This window comes from Typopeltis vanoorti, chromosome 3 (assembly GCF_054136105.1).
Source record: "Typopeltis vanoorti isolate ZY-2024b chromosome 3, IOZ_Tvanoo_1.0, whole genome shotgun sequence".
NCBI classification, from domain to species: domain Eukaryota; kingdom Metazoa; phylum Arthropoda; class Arachnida; order Uropygi; family Thelyphonidae; genus Typopeltis; species Typopeltis vanoorti.
Window position 1 is genome coordinate 141,426,638 of NC_143551.1, and position 21,746 is coordinate 141,448,383.

At 36.5% G+C, this 21,746-nt stretch overlaps 1 protein-coding gene across 1 annotated transcript in view; it reads left to right on the plus strand.

The window, feature by feature from the left end:
* LOC150108618 (vacuolar protein sorting-associated protein 26B-like) overlaps positions 1–21,746 on the plus strand; it is a 184,945-nt gene that overhangs the window by 130,517 nt on the left and 32,682 nt on the right. The window lies entirely within an intron of this gene.

Genomic DNA, 21,746 nt, shown 5'->3' on the forward strand with positions numbered 1-21,746 from the left:
CCGATAATGCATTCCATTCACTCATAGTTCTCCATGTAAAAAGATCTACTCCTCACATCCTTCACCACATTCTTAAATAACTTCCGGGAATGGACTCTGATTCTTCCTCTTTCTCCTTTTATTCTTTTTATAATCCCCTCTGGATTCATCGAATAAAATTCCCTCACTAACTTAAACATATCTGTCATATCATCTCTTCTCTTCCTATCTACCAAATTCTGGAATCCACATTCCTTCAAACCCCCCCCCCCCCTCTCTCTCTCTCCTCCTCCATAGCTAACATTCCATAGTTCTGATATTGTCTTAGTCATTTGTCTCTGAACCCTCTCCAATGTTTCCACATTACAATTAAAACCAGGTTAACAAATCTGAGCACAATAGTCCAAGTGTGGTTTGACCAGTGATTTATAACCAGTGACACTACAATGTGCAGTCTTTGCAACACTTGCAGTATTATTATTATATGGGCACCTTTTACTCATTGCAGGAGACGCAATCTATCACACCTCCCCTTGAACCCATTAACAGACAAGTCACTCACAATTGACTCTGGCAACCCATACCCACTCATTCACAACCCTCCAAGCAAAAATTCTGTTCCTCACACCCCTACTAACCACACCTTTATTCAACTTCCAGGAATGACCCTTTGTTCTGGTTCCTCTAGCCCAGGGGGTGGCTAACCTTTTATAGTTCATGTGTCAATTTTTTCATTTTTTATACCACTTATACCACTTTTCAGCCCTTTTAAAATAAGGTAATATGGATATATTTAACAGTTATGCATAAAATGATTTATTATATATATAGATGGTAATATAGATACTTCTAGCAGTTTTAAATAAAAGGATTTCATATAAAGACAAGATAAGCATTAATTATTTTATTGAGACTTTTTATTGAAATTGCTTTGCTTTTGCTAAGTGTAATGTTTGGAGTTAAATCAGTTACAGAAAGCATTAAACAGTTTTTCAAATTTGAATCAATCAGTCGGGACTGTAGTTTGTTCTTAATAATTTTCATTAATGAAAATGCTTGTTCGCATCTGTATGTAGTTCCAAAATGACAGATATAACTCTGAGCAAATTTTCTCAGTTCTGGAAAATGTTCACAGGGCAACGATCGCCAGAAATTAATTATATCAGAAGCATCTAGGAGTGATGGAAGTTCATTAAATTTCATTTTCAATAAAGAATTGGTTTTGAGATCAATAAGTTCCATTTGTATGTTACTAGGCATTGTCAAGATTTTTTGTTCAGTAAGTGAAAAGGGACTTATAAATGCAAGTATACAGTCTTCTTCGGCAAAATCGCTAAAACGACTGTTAAAGGATTCTTGCAATAATCTGAGTTTCTCAGTATATTCTGTAAAGTTGCCATTATCTTCAACAGATTCACTATGTTCTTTTAAACGTGGAAATTGACTTAAATCCCCGTTTTCTAACTGGAAGATGAACAGTTTTAATTTCATTTTGAATGCACTGATGTCATTTACTAAGCTAGGAAACAATTTGTTCTTGCTCTGCAGTTTCAAATTTAGATCATTGAGGTGGCTGGTAACATCAACTAAAAATGCTAAATCCAATAGCCATTTCTCATCACACAACAGGGCTTTTTCCTCATGCAGCTCATCCTTCTCTTCCAGAAAATTACGAACACTTTCTTTTAGCTTCCAAAATCTACTGAGAACTTGGCCTTTAGAAAGCCAGTGCATCTCACAATGAAGGATGAGATCACCATATTCCATATCTAGCACTTCACAATATTCTCTGAATTCTCTTCTGTTTAACCCTCTTGCTCTAATTTTATTCACACACTTTACAACTGGTATCATAAGATGCTTCGAATTTAGAGTTTTTCCATACAGTGATTCTTCATGTATATACAGTGATACTTTAATAGAGAATGACCTAAAAACCTTTCAAGTAAAGTTACAGTCCCAGAAACTGTACCTACCATTGACGGTGCTCCATCAGTGCAAACACTGATGAGCTTACTAGAATCTAGTTGTTGATTTTCTAGACATGACTTTACTTCGTCGAATATGTCTGACCCTCTGGTTTTTCCACGAAGTGACTCAAGACCGATAAGTTCTTCAAAGATGTTAAAATTACCATCAGTTCCTTTTATAAAAATAATTGGGCTACATCACATATGTCAGGGGATTTGTGAAAGGCTAAAGAAAAGAAAGAACAAACATGAACATGGTTTTTCAATTGCTCAGTAACATCATGGGAAAGTTCTTCGATGCGTCTTGTAATTGTTTGCTTGGACAGAGCAATATGGTTTACTTTTCTTTCAACATTCTTATCACCAAGACATTTTGCAAATTTTTTGAGACAGGGCTTAACAACTTCCTCTCCATCAGAGAAAGGCTTTTGTTTTTTAGCCAACACAAAGGCAATTTCATAAGACACCTCCAGCATTGCCGCACTTTCACAACTTCGTTTCACAAATATATTTTCTCTTTTTTATTTCATCCTTTTTCTTAACCACATGTTCTTTCCGCAACTCAGACCCAGGAACTAACTTCAGTTTTTCTTCTAATTCAGCTTGATGTTTTCTATAGTGTCTGTTAAGATCATGTCTTCTATTATCTGAGAGAGTGCTTTCACAAACAATGCACAATGGTTTTCCTGAAGGACCTGCAATAAATAAGAACTCATTTTCCCACAGTTCATTAAACTGCACTTGCTATCACCTTCTGCTTTTCTTCTGCTCATTTTCTTTTGCAAAGTAATGGGTAACTGACTGTAAAAAAAAAAAAAAAAAAAAAAAAAAAAAAAAAAAAAAAAAAAATTATTTCATAAAGTAAAGCTTATTATTAAATAATTTATTTAAATTATTTTATCGTTTTAAACATTATGAACATTCAAAAACAGTTCTACAAGTTTAAGATAAGATTCCTGTTTTCATGAAGGCCTAATACAGTTCTATAAGTTTAAAATTGATATATATTTTCATAGAGAGTTTTCATCTCTCTCTCTCTCTCTCTTAATATATTATGTCCAACGAAATAAGAGATCACTTCCTACCATAAAACAGTCGATCAGCTGGCAATCACACACACAACCCAAACATCCTCATTATGAAAGCTTTGCTGATGACCAGTTAATTGCAGGTTTCAGTAATCAGCAAATTAGGGGAGTGGGTAAGAACTTGACATATGCATTCAAAATGAAAAAATTTATTTTTAAATTTACAGAACTATATTAAGCCTTCATGAAAACAGAAATCTTAACTTAAACTTAAAGAACTGTTAATAAAAACATAAGTTCAAAAACACAGAATTGTTCACTCACATCGAATCAGAAGTTCATCCAACGTTATGACATGAGAATCAACTGTAAATTGATTAACTGGTGACGCATGTCAGCATTTGTGGTTCCTGTTGCTTCAAGATCAAAAAAGTATAAGTGCGCACTCTAGAATTCAGTGGTAGGTTAATTGTGTGTTTTTATATATAAAAATCTGGGTGTTTAAGGGTCAAAGCTGTATAACTGAGAGGAGATCTCCACATAGCCGTTAAAGGAATGCGGAGAACCGACCAAGGGCTTCTGACCTAATGTCCAATCCTCACCTTCTCATGGTGCATCCTGTTGGGTATCTACTTGGATACAGAACGAACGAGGATGGGCTGGCAATTTGGGATTTAGCTGACCAAATTGTATTCTTATTGGTTAAACCAAAATAAAAAATGATGGTACAACATGACAAAATTTCATGCCGGCTGGGACATCACCCGGTTAAACAAGGCCCCCATTGTTTTCGCCAGTGAACCAGGGTGAACAGCGAAAAGTCAGCTACTGGAACAAATCTGAAAACACGCCCAACTCAACATCACCAGAGTTAAAGATCGGTACTATCAACATAAGAAGCCTGAATGGCAAAGAAATGAGGAATTAGATAAGTACCAGATCGACATAATAGGGGTGACTGAAACAAAAAAGACAAAAACTGGTGAGATCTTTCTGAGCAATAAATACAAAATGTTATATTCAGGCAATGACAATCAAGGAAAAGGAGTAGCCATAGTATTCAACACAAAATACGAGGCTAATCTTCTTGAATCGCAGTCAGTCCCAAGTAGAGTAATGTGGGCAAATATGAGAATAGAGAACTGGACAATGAGACTTATTTGTGCATTAAAATTCCTCCACTTCTACCTTAGTAGAACCCACAGAAGGTTCTACTAAGGTAGAAGTGGAGGAATTTTTTGATGCTTTAGAAAAAGCAACTGACACGATGAAAAAGGAAAAGTTGGTCCTTGTTGGGGATCTAAATAGCAGAGTAGGAAATGATTGTGAGACATACCAAAATATATTGGGATAATTTGGAGAAAAGAGAAAAGCTAATAATAATGGCAAATATCTGTTGGATTTATACTCAGGACATGGACTGGTTATTACTAACACCATGTTCCAACATAAAAATGTGTACAAATTCACTTGGAGAGAAGAGGCAAGGAATAAGAAAAGTCTCATTGACTATGTTATTGTTGATAGTGATTTTTTCTACCTGATGCAGGACACCAGAGTGTACAGAGGATTTGAAATTGGAAGCGATCACTATATAGTCTTGAGCAGGATAAAATTGAATTTCGCACTGAAAAGAATAACATATAATAAGAAAGTTTTAAAGCGAATAAAAGTTGAGCAGCTCTCAGATGTGGACTGTAGACTAAAGTTCACAAATATTATTGAAGAAAAAATGAAAGAGTATGAGAACAGAAACCAACCCTTGGAGATTCAGTGGCAAGCCTTGAAGAAAGCCCTGATTGATTCAGCTAGAGAGGCATGTGGTGAAGTTGTCTGCAAGGATAGAAAAATTAGAACTCCATGGTGGACACAGGAAGTTAAATTGGCAGTGAAGGAAAAGAAGAAAGCATATCAAAAGTTCCTGGCAAATAAGTCAGCTTGTGCTCTTAGAGAATACAGAGACAAATGCAAGAATGTTAAACACTGTGTAAAACTAGCTAAACAAAAGTCATGGGAGGACTTTGGCAAGAACATAGAAAATAAATATCAAGAAGGTGGCAAAATATTCTGGAGGTTGTTGAAGAAGCTTAGGAATGGAGGAAAGAGTGCTGTAAAAGGAATTAGAGATGATAAAGGTGATATGAAAATTGGAGAAAAAGATATCCTTGAAGTATGGAGTAATTACTTCGAGAAATTGCTAAATGAAACAAGCAGTGATAGCACAGTGGTAAAAAAACACTGACCAGGCATGCAGTCAGGAATACATATCCATACTTGAAGTAGAAAAAGCCATCAAAGGCTTGAAATGTGGAAAGGCAGCAGGAGTAGATGATATTCGACCAGAAATGCTGAAGTATGGTGGTATAAAAGTCTTACAGTGGCTGCACTGCATAGTTCACTGCATAGTTTCACCTGAATAGAGGGACGAATTCCCGATGATTGGAGTAGAGCTCTCATAGTACTCATATATAAAAAGGGAAATAAAACTGAATGTGAGAATTACAGAGGCATTTCCCTACTGAGTGTTCCTGGCAAGATCTATGCAAGTATGCTTGAGAAACGGTTGAGAAGAATTGTGGAAGAAAAGCTTGGTGAAGAACAAGCTGGATTCAGTCCAAATAGAGGCTATCAGGATCAGATCTTCACTTTACAACAAATAGTCGTGAAAGCATGGGAATATAACAAAGATATGCATTTAAGTTTTGTCGATTTGGAAAAGGCATATCACAAGGTACCAAGAGAGAAGCTATTCAGTACGCTACAGTTATATGGTGTCAATGGGGCATTATATCAAGCAGTACTTAGTCTTTATTTGAGTTGTAAGTCAGCAGTTAGAATTGAAGGAAGTACAGGAAGATGGTTTAATGTTAACTCTGATGTGAGACAAGGATGTACGTTATCCCCTCTGTTATTCATTATCTATATGGATCACATTATGAAGGAAAGTGGTATTAAACATGATATCAAAATTGGAGATGTTAATGTCAGCTCTTTGCTTTATGTGGACGATGTTATACTTCTAAATAAATCCGCTACAAGTCTGCAAGATTATCTGACTAAATTGAATAACTGTTGTAATAGATATGGTATGAAGGTCAGCAATAAAAAGACAATGAAAATAGGCAGAATCATTGAAAATGTCAACTGTGTTGTGAATGGAGAACCTGTGGAACAAGTAAAACATTTCAGCTGCTTAGGCACGATTTTTAGTGAAGATGGTAAATTAAATATAGAAACAGACAACAGAATCAGCAAAGCTGGTATGGTGGGAAGTCAACTAAATAAATTCATATGGAATAAGAGAGAAATTAGTCGGAACACTAAATTAGCTGTATACAAGAGAGTATTCAAACCAGTTTTAACTTATTGATCTGAGAGCTGGGTCAGAAGTAAAACACTTGACCAAAGACTAGACTGCAGATATGAGAGTCCTGAGAAAGATTATAGGTGTTCACAGATGGCATCAATGGCAATATCATAATAAAAATGAGGATATTAGGAAATAACTTGACATTGTCAGCATCCAGGAATGCGTTTAGCAGAGCTAATCTGAGGTGGTATGGTCACTTAAACAGAATGGGTGAAGAAAAGATTAGCAAAACAAGTGTTCTCTGCTAGGTTGGCAGCAAAACTACCCAGAGAAAGACCAAGATATAGGTGGATTGATACAGTGCAAAGTGCCTTAGGCAATAGAAATATAAGATCTGATAATGTTTGGGGTCTTGACAAGTAACAGACTGATTTGGAGGAAAATTGTAGATAGGAAGTTAGTAATGATGTAATTTTTTTCATGTAGTACTATCATATCCTGTACACCCCTTGAGGGTACATGGCAGGAATTTGATGATGATATACATAAATTGTATATAAAATTTTTCTCTGGGGTTCAGTGCACCACTTCTAATCATGCAATGCACCACTTTTGGTGCATGCGCCATAGGTTGGCCACCCCTGCTCTAGCCAGATGCTGAAACATTTCCTCTGCATCAATTCTATAAACCCTTTAAGCAACTTAAATGTTTCTATCATATCCCCTCTTTTTCTCCTATCAATCAACTTCTGCAATTCACATAGGGAACATTCCACAGGCCACCATCTTTGTCACTTGCCTCTGAATCCTCTCCACCATTTCCTCATCCCCAAGAAACCCAGGTGATCAGACTTGAGCACAGTAATCCAGATGTGACATATCAAAACCTTATAAAGAGGAATAACAACTTCCTTATCTCTACCTGTTAATGTGTTTTTCAATAGCCAAGTAATCTTATTGACTAACTTAGCAATATGTCCTCTAAACTTTCTGTCTACCACCACCCCTAAATCTTTAGATTCATCTATTTCCTGGAGTATACAGTGGTGTGCCATCAATGTGATACACGGCTTGTAATCTGTTTATCCCAAAGTGCATAACTTTACATTTCTTGACATTAAACTGATTCTTCTTTAACTATTGCCCATACTGACAGCCTATTTAAATCGTCCTACATTAGCTCTCTACATTACTTTGATTAACTATTACTCTACTTAATTTCACATCAGCAAACAACTGAATATTTCCTTTCAAGTTATTTCCTATATCATTTATGTACGATGTATGTACATAAATGATACAGTCTACTTCAGTCTACTCTCAATCATTACTCCCAAATCTTGATTCTCATCCACTTCCTGCAGTATAGGACTATCAATATAGTGCACAGCCTTATATTTCTACATTCCAAAATGCAACACCATGCACTCATTAATATTAAAACTATGTCCAAGTCAGAAGTCTGCTAAAATCTTCCTGAAGGGAATTAATCATCAGTGCTACTTACAATTCTCCAACTTTGCATCATCAGCAAACAACTGAAGATCCCACTCAATTCACATGATATATTATTTACAAATGGGTAAACAGCAGGGGCCCAAGAATGGAACCCTGGGGCACACCTCTGATTACCTTCCTTTTTTGAGAACTGCTCTATCATACACAACTTACTGGTATCATTCAGAGAGGCAATTTCTGATCTAACTAACCAGTATACTATCCATTTCCATCCTCTGTAGAACAACTTATGTGGTGATCTATGAATGCTTTTGCAAAGTCTAAGCATATCATTCTGTATGATTCTCCCTTATCTAATACACTTGTTACCATATAAAATGCAAGTAAATGGCTAAAACAAGACCTATCCTTTACAAATGCATGCTGACCATAGTAAAGAATACTATGTCCATCAACTCAATCTTGTATTCGGTTCCTAACCAATCTCTCAAACACCTTGACTACAGCTGTAGTTATACGACTGATCTGTAATGGGAAACTTCTGTCCTAGAACATGCTTGTGGAATGGTACTATTTTGACTTTCCACTCTTTAGGAACCATACCTTCTGCAAGACTTTCATTAAATAACTAGGTCGAGGGAATAACTGTTATGCACGTTCCTTAAAAATACATAGTGATATGTCATGCATTACCACAGCCCTGTTAACATCTAACCCAATCAATACTTGATATACCTGTGATTCTTTCACTTCCAATCCTCTTAATACTTGTTTCCCTTCTGCATGTTGCATCATTCACACCTGTATGATACATGCTGATAAAGTGGTCATTCAATAATTTCACCAATGTCAACCTACCATAATTATTCTTTCCTTTTCCAACATAGCATGCTTGATTTCATGAGTCATCCATTTCACTCCTACTCTATTTACTTGCCTAATCCTTGGAATGCAGATACATTGCTTGTGTCATATACTGCCTTATGAATTTCTATGCACTGTCTGCATCTTTTCTGCATAACTCATCTACTCAACATATTGATGCTAGTTAACTCCAGAGTTCCTGTAATCACTTACTTTATAATTCCACATGTATCCTTTTTTTGGCAATAACCTTTTCTTGTTTCATCACTTCCCAAACAGGTACCTCATGATCACTCACACCAACTAGCAGCAGTGCTAATAAATCATTAACAGCTACATCTTATGAAGTTATCACTAAATTCAAAACACTAAAGCCTCAAGTTGCATTTGTTCAAATGCTGTTTAAGATATTTATCCCTCAGAAATTCAACAAACTCACTCTTCATGCACACCTTCTCCTCCTTCCATTCTATATTCCTTTAATTAAACTCTCATCGTTATCACTTTCTTTTGAAATGTTTAGACAAATTGGTTAGGCCTGCGATCATTAATATTCTGTACGTTCCCTGGCCCATAATGTCAAATATACTAGCCTGTTAATTTCAATTTCAGACTACAGAGATTCAAAATCTGCACATGTACTATAATCTTCCACACTTTGTGGACACAATTGCTCTGCAATCATTAATAGTATGCTCTGTCTTTTCATCTTCCTATCCTTTCAGAAAATTGTATATCTTTCTATTTCTGTTCCTGACATCACATCATCCTCAGACAATCACGTTTCACTTATACCGATTAACTTAGGCCATACTGATTCAATCATTGCAATATACTCAGCTATCTTATTTTAGATACTCTTTGCATTTGCATACAAACATAACAATCCCTGTGTCTTTCCATTCTGCCTCAGAATGAATTTGGAAGAAAGCCAGAATGGTTTAAAGTTGATGGATTGCATCTGAATAGGTTTAGTCTTTCTAAACTCCTAACACTAAACCTATTCAGATGCAATCCATCAACTTTAAACCATTCTGGCTTTCTTCCAAATTCACTCCACAGATTCACAAACTGTGAACCCCCCCCCCTTTTCTTTATATAACTCACCATCTTGCTATTAATTTTCTCTGCTGTTTTAATATTGACATTACTGATGTTGAAAGGCTAGTGACATATTTTGGAAAATTTTAGTTCTTTATGATTGCGTTTTTCTAATTGCCTCTACCACCACTTTGAACAGTCTTTAATGCCAAATATTTGCTTTGTGTGCAAGGTGTTAATGTTTTGTTTGATTCTGTGATATGTGTGAACTTGAATTTTTGTAGCATACTATGATTTTTATAGCACACATTTTATGCAGAAGATATACAAAAAAAATATTTTTTTTTCGTGTAAACAAAAATGGGTATACCTTGAACTTTATTTTCCAGTTTTACAGAATTATTTCTCAACATAATTACCTCTGCTGTTTACATACTGATGCATTCAGCCATTTTGCTGAATGCACCATGAGAGAATTGAGTATCATGTTGACAACACTACATCTTTGCTGCTGCATACTTTCTAAACCATATGATGGATCACTCAAGACAGCGAATTTTTAGGAAAAGATGCTATATGTTAGAACATTCTTCAACTCATTGTTTAAATTTTTTTGCATCATTCAGGATAGTTCTGCTGGTTCCTTTATGCATACTTTGTGGATGCAATTGCTCTGCAATCATTAACAGTACGCTCTGTCTTTTCATCTTCCTATCCTTTCAAAAAATTGAATATCCTTCTATTTCTGTTCCTGACATCACATCATCCTCAGACAACCACGTTTCACTTATACTGATTAACTTAGGGCATACTGATTCAATCATACTGATTCAATCGACTCAGCTATCATATTTTAGATACTCATTAGAAACTGAATTCTTGTAGTTATTTCATCTGTTAACACACATCCCATGCCATTTACCACTGCAGTTTAGAGACTTCAGAATAATCCTGAGTATGGGAAAGTCTGAATCAGTTCACTTCCACTGCACTGTGAGTTTGTAAAAGAAAATTAAGAACTTCACTATCTTTCTCTGAAATGCCTGTTAGTATGCAGTATTGTAACTGCTCCTTTTATTATTATTGCGTGACACCTCCAAGGAGTTCAAAGACTCATCAAGGGAGGGCTCCTATTCTACGACTCTCTATCTCCAACTTTTTTATAGCAACACCATACTCATTATCTACACCAGCACCATCTACTGCCACTCACCACCACTACTATTTTCACAGACAATCGCAAACATCCATTCCCACAGCAGGATTCAAACCCCAGCCTTTTGGCTGGAGAGCGGATACACTAACCACTTGATTGGCCAAGTGGTTAGTGTATAGGCCGGCTTATACTTAATTTGTAGTTCAGATTTGGTTCCTGCAGTTTCAGCAGCAATTTAATATTTACCATTTGGATACATTGAGGAAAGTCTTCAAAAAAAAAAAAATTCAATTCTTGTTGCAAATATTGAACATTGTATTATTTTGGTTCCATGTTAAGGTGCGAGTTGTTTCCATTTACATAATGAATGATGTTGCTTATTGAGGTAGCTAAGAAATGGCAGTATGAGTTTTGGTGCTGGCTTAACACATCTGGTTCAGATATGTTGACATGTCTGAACCAGACATTAAGTATAGAGCTTTATGCTCCTTTTTTTCCCAAGGTGATTAAAAAAAAACAAAAAACTGACCCATAGCTGTGTCCTCTTGTTGCAGATAGAATGCACCTTATACCAAGAAAAATAATTTGATTTTTCTTTCAGAATGTTAATATTTGTGACAAATTAGCTTTCCATGTACCTGCCATTTTTGAAAATGGCAGGTACAAAAGGAAAAAAAAAAGCTGATTAAAGAATCTGTATCATGTAGGAGGCTTAATGGATTTTTTACAACACTCAAAAAGAATTAAATTAGAATTTAATACTTCCTATATTTTGTCCTAGTCATAGGACATTACGGGGATTACAAAAACAATTAATGTAACATATACACAAATAACAAACAATACTAATCCCAACCACGTGGGTGACACTTAAAGTCCCATCTAGGTAGAGCGCTCTCTAAGGGCAGTAGTAGGTGGCCTGGAATGTAAGGTGGGAACTCTGGTGATGAGTGTTTCCCAAATCTTCAGAAGCTTAATGCAGCTGTATTTATTGAGATTTGGTTGGTTTTTGAGAGCTGCTGCTGCTTCTAAGAAAAGTCTCTATTTCTTGAATTTGCTGTGGTGGAGCATGGTGGTTTTCTTCCATGATACCCTGTGGGTGGTGTCTAAAACATGGTCAGCCAAGCCTGAATGGCCATAGTTGTGTTTGAAGATGTAAGACTTGTGTTCCTCTAGACGGATGGATGCTGATCTGCCTGTCTGTCCAAAGTACGCCAGCTTACAGGCACAGGGTACTTTGTAAACTCCAGGCAGAGAGAGAGAGGAGGGAGCTGATCTTTCGTAGAAAGGATAAGGTTAGCAAGTTTGCGGTGGGGCTTATATGCTGTGTGTAGGTTGTACTGTTTTAGTATCTTGGCTATTTTTTGGGATGTGCCACGGATGTGTGAGGGCTGTTCCACTGGAACAAAGATTGTGGGCTCTCTTGGTAAGAGTTTTAATAATGCCATATTGTTGAGAGAGGTGGTGGTGGGAGAGTTTGTGAATGTATCTGCCTGTGTGTGTGGGTTTTCTGTATACGGTGAAGGTAAGTGTATCATTAGGCAGGTATGTGACTAAGGTGTCTAGGAAGGGTAAACAATTGTTCTTTTCCTTTTCCATAGTGAACTGGATTCTTGGATGTAGACTATTGAGATGACTGAGGAAGGAGTCTAACGTGTCTGGGCCATGAGGCCAAATAGAGAACACATCATCTACATATCTTAGCCAGATAGAAGGTTTGAGTGGGGCTGAGTCTATGGCTCGTTTTTCGAAATCTTCCATATAGAAATTGGCAAGGGGGGGGGGGGGGGTGAGAGGGGGGAACCCATGGCAGTTCCCTCTATCTGCTTGTAGATTTTGTTGTTCCAAGAGAAATACCCAGAGTTAATGGCAAAGGAAAAGAGATATAAGATGTCAGAGGGAAAAGCGTTTTCTAAGAGAGATAAGGTGTCAATTAAGGGAATATTGGTAAACAAAGAGGAGATATCAAAGCTTACCCATATGTCTGTCTTATTCAAGGTTAAATTTTCTGTGAGGGCTTTAAAGTGGGTCGAGTTTTTTATATAGGAAGGGGACCTTCCGGTGAGGGGGATCAGAGAGTTGGCCAGCTGTTTAGATAGTCTATAACAAGGTGCATTGGTGGCATCTACTATAGGCCTGAGTGGGGAATTGGGTTTGGGTTTCACAATGGAAAAGGAAAAGAACAATTGTTTACCCTACCTAGACACCTTAGTCACACGCCTGCCTAATGATACACTTACCTTCACCGTATACAGAAAACCCACACACACAGGCAGATACATTCACAAACTCTCCCACCACCACCCCTCTCAACAATATGGCATTATTAAAACTCTTACCAAGAGAGCCCACAATCTTTGTTCCAGTGGAACCGCCCTCACTACTGAGCTTAACCACATACACAGCACTTTCCTCTCCAATGGCTTCAGCAATCACAGTATCAAAAAAAAATCAACTCCTCCCCCATTCCCCGTCCTTCTCGTCAACAAGATTTTAAAAATGCCATCACCATACCCTACATCCGTGGCACATCCGAAAAAATAGCCAAGATACTAAAACAGTACAACCTACACACAGCATGTAAGCCCCACCGCAAACTTGCTACCCTTATCCGTTCTACGAAAGATCAGCTCCCTCCTCTCTCTCTCTGCCTGGAGTTTACAAAGTACCCTGTTCCTGTAAGCTGGCGTACTTTGGACAGGCAGGCAGATCAGCATCCATCTGTCTAGAGGAACACAAGTCTTACATCTTCAAACACAACTATGGCCATTCAGGCTTGGCTGACCATGTTTTGGACACCACCCACAGGGTATCATGGAAGAAAACCACCATGCTCCACCACAGCAAATTCAAGAAATAGAGACTTTTCTTAGAAGCAGCAGCAGCTCTCAAAAACCAACCAAATCTCAATAAATACGGTTGCATTAAGCTTCTGAAGATTTGGGAAACACTCATCACCAGAGTTCCCACCTTACATTCCAGGCCACCTACTACTGCCCTTAGAGAGCGCTCTACCTAGATAGGACTTTAAGTCTCACCCACGTGGTTGGGCTTAGTATTGTTTGTTATTTGTGTATATGTTACATTAATTGTTTTTGTAATCCCTGTAGATGTCCTAGTGACTAGGACGAAATATAGGAAGTATTAAATTCTAATTTAATTCTTTTTGATTGTTGTAAAAAATCCATTAAGCCTTCAACATGATGTCCTCACAGCACTTAAGCCTCTACACATGTATCATGTAATTTTCATTTTTTTCTCCTGAATCTCATCAACATTGGGTCTTATGTAGCAATTTGTTTTATGCACTGCACAAGTGCAGTACAATTTCAATATTTCACTACCTTTTGGATATTTCCAAGCTTCTGCAGAGTTAGTAGACTTGATGCAGGAGACTTTTCTATTCTGTACACCACAGTATCTGTTGTACCTTACCTTGAACTCTTTCACAGTCAATATACTTGCTATCTACCTCTTCATACAAACTGCTTTTCACATCCTTTCTCATATTTTTTTATCTTACTTTCAGGTACTCTCATCACTACTGCCTGTGCAATATTTTCCTAATATCTGTTTAATGTATCTTCTTTCGATAACTTATAAATCAAAATCATAGCACCTCTATCTTTTAAGTTCTCCCTTTCCCACTTGTTCTAAAATTGGGTGTCTTATATCCTTCATTACTTGCTTATGATCTTTCTTCAGCATTCATTTCTTTATCCTCTTCCCTACACACTTTAGGTTTAGCCCAGTCATTGTCTTATACAACGATTTGGTCACATTGTCCTGACTCATCAATGTCCTGTTCGATATGGTAGTAATCTTCTAGATCAAAGTCCTTACTATTTTATTTTATCGTCTTTCTGCTTTTGTGCCTCTTCTACAGATATTTTTATCTGTGGCATTTTGCTGAACTGGCTGATGCAATTCCTCCACTTTCCTTCAAACCCATAAACACATGAGCATCTGCTAGTCAGCTCTCATTCACTGTCCTACTCTAATCAAATTGAACCAAATTCTCATTTTCCTCTTTTATACCTTCTACTGGAACAGCCTTTCTGACTAAACATTCCCTGAGGACTATAACTTCCAGTTGTTTAAGACAGATCAGTAGGATTTTTTTTTCCTTCTTGACCACTTTCCAACACAGAACTAATACTGTCGGTTTTGCAATCTTGTGTATGAGATTCACACACACAGTATTAAAAAAATCATTCTCTAGGTTCTTTCTCCAATCCAAAGTATATTGCTTCCAGTATAGTTGACTGTATTCCTTTTTTTTTTTGGCTAAAGTACTAAACTGACACTTGGCAATATTGAATTGACATCTCCACACCTCTGACTATTCACATCCCTCTAGAATAAGAACATAAGAATTTTTTGCTGTTATTCTCCCTAGTTATGTATTGCATTTAACAATTTTTTGGAAAGGTTGATCAGAGATGTTAATTATAATATTATCAACTTATAAATCATTGATTCAAGAACAGTCTTGGGGTATTCCACTAGCTCTCCCCTCCTTCTGGGACACCAGATATCTATTCACAACTTGATGTCTTTCAGCCAACAATTCTCATAAGCTGTTATTCATTCCATCAATTTCAATACCAAGTTCTCTTGTAGTATTCTGTGAAATGTCACAAAATCAAAATATGTGACTCTTGTATAGTTCTCATCTTATTATAAAATGTAACTATATTAATGAAACCAGACCTACCTTTAAAAAATCCAAGTTGCCTTCTGATATCATTTTCATCAGTCCAGTATCATATTCTAACTCCAAACCCTATAACGATTTAACCATTATGCTCAGTAGTTGACACCACTGTTTTGAATCTTATTACATGACATCCAGAAATAGATCTTTGTTAACATCAAGCTTACTTAATATCTCATACTTCAAATTTCTTATTTTTTTTTTTTTCTGTTGAGCTTAATGCTTCATTCTTTCCTTACCGATGAAATATTTGTTGAACATTATTACTAAATCCTCCACTGTTTCTATTGTTACTTTCTAGTACCATTTCCAACATCGGGGTTGACCAAGGTACCAGTTTGTGTATGTTTTGGGGGGAGGCAGTAGTCTCGAATTGGTCATTTTTTTTATTGTGTTCAGTAATTTTATTTTTTACATTTGTTAATTTTGTTACTTTATGTGAACCCCACCCATATAAATGTACTATGCACATTAACATCTTGGGCAAGAGAGAATTGGTCTGGGAACCTTGCTCTAGAAACCAAGCATCGTACTTTTCAAGTCACTTCTTGTCTCTAATAAGCAGTGTGACAATCTCACTATGGTGAGATAGTCACTGTGGCCATATTTCAGTATCGCAATGAAAATCATCTTCCACCTTTATTACTGAATCAAGTTTCAGTTCTTAGCATATTTTTGTGCTTTTTGGTCCTAGAGTGTACAGCCTGCTCCTTTGCAAAGGAATTTCATATTGTATATTTTTTCTTTAGTTTTATGTTTTATGTTTCACTTCCATACATTAAAAGAAACTTTTGCCAGAAGTTTACATTTGACTCTCATGATAACAAACTTTTAGGGGCTGCATAAATGGTTTGCTGAGTGGATAGTTTGCTGTGAATTTTCTTTATGTTGCATAGGTGGATTTCATGGAACTTCAATGCTTGTTATTATGAGTGAGATATGGCATTTTCTTTAGTGAAAGTCAACTATATTGCTTATTCTTGTTTTTGAATTTGGTTGAGTTTGAAAATATTTTATCAATGCAAACTTCTTTTATGAGATAAATCTCCATGGTATTTGAAGCGTTAATTTTAGTCATAATTTTGCTTTGGATTGAAGATAGTCCTTCAAATGGCATGATTTTCATTTAATCTATTTCTATTACAAAGTTTTTTTGGCTATTATGTTTGGAAAATATTGAACATTAGAGTTCATTTTAGCTGTAATTGTTTAATCATATGTAAACAGTAGGTTATTAAATGTAGTTCCAAAATCTAGTATAAATAGTGATGTTTATATTTTTCTTCCATCTCTTTGCTGTTTTAGATATTAAAATAAGTGGTGACATTAGGCTTCCTTGGTGGACTCTTAAGAAGTTAGTGGATGATCAAAAAAAAAAACTTCTGGCAAATAAGACTGCAACTATCTTGAGGGAATACATAAAATGATGAAAGTTTTTTCACTTGGCTATGCTACCAATTACATATTTGGTTTAATCCTTTATCCAAGCGTAAGCAAACAAAGTTTGCACCTGAAATATTTTCAGGACTGAGGCAACTTGTGGTAATGGTGGTATAAGTTCTGATCACTTGTCTTAGTATTTCCCATAATGCAAAAGCACATCTCCTTGTGGACATGTATAATGCTATGCATTCTGGGAAGGGCCACTACCCAGACCAGTTTCGACCTTTATTGGGGTCTTGTCAGTGGGAACTAGTCCCAGAGGTGGTGATACTGAGCTGGAAGTAATGCAAAAGTCATATCACAAAAGTCACACAGTCATATCAAATCATATTACCATGAGTTGTCCCATTCCTGAAAATATTTTAGGTACAAACTTTGTTTGCTCACACTTGGATAAAGGATTTAACCAAATATGTAATTGGTAGCATAACCAAGTGAAATAACTTCCATCAACTATCTCTAATCCAGAGAATTTTAATAATAAGGTGTTGACACCTTTTCGTAACTGGTATATGGTGATATGACTTTTGCATTACTTCCACCTTAGTATCATCACCACTTTCCTTCATAATAATCCATGTAGATGATGACGAAAAGATGATAATGTGCACACCTGTCTTAGGCCTGATTTAGTATTGAACCAGCCTCCTCTCCTTAAATTTCACTGCAGACTTACAACTCAAATGTAGATTATATATTGCTCCATAAAAACACCATATAACTGTGCTGTTTTGAACACCTTTTCTGTTGTCTCCTTTTGTGCCTTTTCTTCATCTATAAAACTGAAATATAGATCCTTGTTATATTCCCCTAATTTCTCAACTACTTTTCCTAAAGTAAAAATTTGATTAACCTCTATTTGGCCCATATTGAGTTTGTTCTTTAAGTTTCTCTTCCACAGTTTTTCTTATACTTTTCTCAAGTGGTGGTGGTGGTTTTTCCCTTTCAGTCTTTTCCCACCTTAGGGGTGACTTTGTAGGCATTGCCCACAAAGTGTTCCTGGTGAGATTTTACAGGTGAGAGCAATATGTCCTTTGAACTTTAACTCTCTGTCTACCACTGCTCCTAAATCTCTGGCTTTATCTATTTTCTGGATTACATTTCCATCAATGTGGTACAGAGCTTGTAATCTATTTATCCCAAAATGCACAACTTCACATTTCTCGAATTAAACTGCAACCCATTATCTTTTACCCATACTCCTGCATGCTTTCCACGTCACTTGATTAACTATTACTCTACTTAATTTCCCATCATTAGCAAACAACTGAATATTTCCTTTCAGGTTATTTCATATCGTTTATGTACAAATTAAATAGTAGTGGTCCCAGCACTGAACCGTGTGGCACACTAGTGTTATATCCATCCCCATTTGTTCTAATTTGCATAACGGAGTTCCATGTGGTATTCTGTCAAATGCCTTTGAAAAATCCAGCAGAATCATTGTGTAGCTACCTTTATCCAATTCAGCTGTTACTCTTCCCTTTCCCCCCTCTTTTATCTTGCAGTGCCAAGGGTTTTTCTATTCATTTAACTGCAACCGTACACAAGGATAAGGTGGTTAGCCCTATGCCTCTTGGTGTATCCTATGTTTGTAGAAGCCAAGTTCTCAAGGCCAGTTGCCTGCTTGTGGGATAAAAAACTCCAGATAAACTGGGGACAAAAACTGGATGCAGTCCACATCCAAGACCGGCCTAAAGTTGGCTACGTCTCAGGAAGATCCTGAGGCTCCTCACATCAGCGACAGGACTCGGACCCAGGACATTCCTTTCCCAGGCATATCATTATAGCCACTCGGCTAACCACCCTGTTACTCTATCATATCTTTATTCACTCACTCTTGAATTCTCTTTTTGATCATTTTTTCCAGCACTTTTAACACCACATTAGAGATAATGATTGGTCTATGATTGCTACTGCAGTTGTAGAATCTTCCTTATGCCAGGGAATTATTTTGCCCCCTTTCCCACTCCCTTGGAACTCTACCCGATCTGAGACTTAAATTAAAGAGCCTTTTCAGAGACATTGCCAGTTTTCTTGCACATTCTTGCAAAACCCAAGCTGATATCCCATCTAATTCCACCTCTTTTACATTGAGATTCTGCAGTATCCTAAGAACCTCCAATTCATCTACCTCTTTTCCCACATTAGTGTCTGGCATATATGTTAAAATCAGTAACCTTACTGGGATTATATACCCTTGGAAGTGGTCACTCAGTAACTCAACTATTTTATCTGCTTCTGTCACCTCGTGACCATCACTCATTAATGTTAATCGTCCATTGTCATTCTTCTTACTTGCCACGTAATGAAAGATCTTTCTGGAATTTTGTTTGGCCTATTCTGCTAGATTCTTCTCGTAATCTGATTTTGCCTTTCTTGCCATGCTAGTCATCTTTCTCCTTATATACTCAGACTGCATTTTCTTCTTCTGCTTGACAATATTACTCATCCATGTAACTTCTATCTGATTAACCCTCCTTGCCTTAGGTATACAATTTAGTATTGTTTTTTCTAGGTGACCCTTGACTATCTCTCATGCACTACTAACATCTTTATCCTGCAGTGTTTTATGCCTTGGCACAGATTTAAATTTAATCTTAAGCTTGTCATAATCACTTGCCTTGTAGTTCCACATATACCCCTTCTTGACAGATTATTCCTCATGTTTAACAATCTCCCAAGTCAAGACTATGTGGTCACTTTTGCCAAATGGAGGCAGTGTGGTCACATTGGTTATGGATAACCCCTCTGATCCTATGACCAGGTCCAATACTTTCATTCCATTTGTCCCCTCCATCACATGCTGTGTCAAGTAATTATCTCTCAGTAGGTGTATAAATTCCATTTCCTTCCTGCCATGTGATCTTTCTTCCTTCCAGTCTATATCTAATTGATTGAAGTCCCCCATAATAATCACTTGCCCTGTTCATCATACTAATTTGCTGATGCATGTCTTTCAGATCATCTGTGGAACTCCCTGGCCTTTAGCAACAACTAAATGTATATTTTGTCTTACTGGTATTGATCTCATACTAGACTGCTTCAAATGAACAGCCACCCTTTCACCTATTTCCTATTCTTTTTTGCTGCTATTGATATGTTATCTCTCCTAATTCTATTTTCCCTAAATCCTTTACATTCCATCCCTGTAACTACGTCATCTGCTGTTAGCCAAGTCTTATTAATGCGTATAAGTTTTGGCAAGGTTGTGCTAACCAGTGCCCAAAACTCATTCCTCTTGTTTCTGATACTTCTGGCATTAGTATATAGAATTGCAGCATCCCTTTAGGCCCCACCCATATTTACTTCCTGAATTGATGACCTTATTCATTATTTTTGTTTCAGAGATTAGATTCTGCCCTTGGTCATTCTCACACTCACCTCATGGATGCCTTCACACAAACTCACCTGCTTCCAACCTATTTGCCTAAGTTTTTCTGAATTTGGGCTTCAGCTAACACCAAAACCATTTAGATGCTGTCCTTCTTTCTTTCAAACACAGACTATAGATTCACAAATCCTCCATTCCTTCTGCAATTTCTTGTTATGTATCATCTACTCCAGCTGCCTTTCCACACTTCAGGTTTTTGATGAGTTTTTTCTACCTGAAGTATTGATATGTACTCCTGTTTGTATTTCCCTTGCAAATTTTCTGCAACTGTTCTGTCATTGCTAGCTTTGTTTAATAGGATATACTTACCTTTAGTTTTCATGTCACCTTTATCATCTCTGATTCCTTTTCCTCTTTCCTTTATTTCTAAGCTTTTTCAATAGCCTCCAGAATATTTTGCCACCTTCCTAATATTTATTTTCTGTGCATACTTTTACAGGATAACTCTCTGTATTATTTTAGGGCATCTGCCAGCTTATTTCCAAGAATTTTTGGTAAGGTAAGCTTTCATCTTGACCAGGACTGCATCTTTAAATTCTTGTGTCCACCATGGCAATCTTATTTTTCTGTCTTTCAGACAACTTCACTATATACCTCCCTAGCTGAATCAATCAGTATTTTCTTCAGTTTGCCACTAAGACTCCAAGGTTTGGTTCTTATTTTTGAACTGCTTCATTCTTTCAGTAATTTACTAAAATAAAGAGCCAAAAGGCTTCAATTCGGCGATGCAAAATTATATAAATTAAGTGGATATTAAATCCAACATAATTTCAGAACCGAATACAAAAACAATAAAAGTTTCGTATTTGAATGTTACCAGAGAGCTTGCGGGAATATACATGGCACCATACTGCAAGTTGCCCTAGCCGAACCTAATGGCAAGCACTCATGCACGCACCAAAGCATAGCTGTATATTCACCTAGTATTGACCCATTTTAATAAGGTTTCACTGGTCTGACAGCTGTTTCAAACTCATTTGTTTTTGTCAGAGATCAGGCAGAAACCGAAGAGAGCAAAAACTCTCAGTACTAAGGAAAAGTTTCAATATGAAACTTTTATAGTTTCTGTATTCGGCTCTGAAATTATGTTGAATTTAATATTCACTTAATTTATATAATTCCTTCAGTAATGTTTGCATAGTTATGTCTTCAGTTTACATGTAAAAGCTGCTAAACTTTAATTCTTTTTAATTTAAAACTTTTTTGTATATTGTTCTTTTCAACGTAACATTCATTTTTATCCTATTTAAAAGTAGTAATGGTCACTTTTAATTTCAAATCTTCTGTACACTCTTGTATCTGAACCAGCATGAAGATATTATTATCAATAATGACATAATCAATTAAGCTTTTCTTACTTTTTGCATCTTCTCTCCACATGAACTT